General features: G+C 54.1%; 1 protein-coding gene across 15 annotated transcripts in view; it reads left to right on the top strand.

The window, feature by feature from the left end:
• Window positions 1–1147, top strand: part of Camk2b (calcium/calmodulin dependent protein kinase II beta) — a 90373-nt gene that overhangs the window by 61357 nt on the left and 27869 nt on the right. The window lies entirely within an intron of this gene.

Below are 1147 nucleotides of genomic sequence, written 5' to 3'. Positions count from 1 at the left end.
GAAGCTGCAGGGCAAGGATCCCAGCAGTGATTCCAAGTCTCCCACAGCTGCCAACTCAGTAGAGGTCCAACTCCCTGCCCTGAGACTCTGTACCAGGAAATGGCCCTTCCTGAACACTCAAGATACCTCATGGGGCCTGGGCCTGGCACAACTCTGGCACCTCCAGGGCATCTTTTGAGCTACAGCTCTGCACCAAGACCTTATGCCATTTTGTCTGCCCAGACTTGACTTCGCAGAGTCTGGCTCGAGAATATTTTTTGCTGAGACTCAAGCACTGTCACCCAGAACTGGGGATAGCAGCCCCTTCCCTGGGCTGCTCCTGAACCTGACTCTTCTGTTGTACATGTGTGCAAACTACACACTCACGGTGCTGCTTTTTCCACTTTGGGGTGGGCAATTGCTGGCTAGAGACAGACAAAGGAGAGGAGGGTGTGTGGGCAGAAACTACCTCTGTCATCTGTGGTCTCACAGAGTCAGGAACTCAGGCACCTCAGGCCCTCCGCCCACTGTGGAGGCCAGAGCCAGGCACTGGATCCTCTGGACCCTCTTCACCACTGCTAGGCCTCCAATCTGGCCCGGGATGGGAGAGTATTGAAGTGGAGAAACCAGGCCTGGCTCAAACTCCTGTGCTGCCTACTCTGGGGAGACCACTTAGACCTGAGGAACTGTTTTCTCCGGGGATGGCTGTGAGGACGGCAGTATTAAATGTCATCAGATGTGAGCAAGCATGCCCTTGATAAGTTGTCGGTGTGCTAGGATGGATCGGGAGTGATGGCAATGAGAGGGTAGCAGTGATGGTGATGGTAGTATTGGTGGTAGCGATGGAAGTAATGATTGTGGTAGTGATAGTGATGGTGGTGACAGTTATGACCATGATGGTAGCAAATGATGGTGGTCCTGGTGGCAGTGATGGCAGTGGTCATAATGGTGGTGGTGATGGGTGAGGATGGCGGTCCTGGTGGCAGTGGTGACAATGGTCATAATGGTGATGATGGTGGTGACAGTGATGGCCATGGTGCTGTAATGATGGTGGTCCTGATGGAGTGATGGCAGTGATCACAATGGTGGTGATGGTGGCGGTGGTGGTGATGGTGGCAGTGGTCACAGTGGTGGTGATGGTGGCGGTGGTGGTGATGGTGGCTGTGGT

Source organism: Microtus ochrogaster, unplaced genomic scaffold (assembly GCF_000317375.1).
Source record: "Microtus ochrogaster isolate Prairie Vole_2 unplaced genomic scaffold, MicOch1.0 UNK6, whole genome shotgun sequence".
Lineage (NCBI taxonomy): Eukaryota > Metazoa > Chordata > Mammalia > Rodentia > Cricetidae > Microtus > Microtus ochrogaster.
This window is presented reverse-complemented; position numbering and strand designations above follow the sequence as displayed.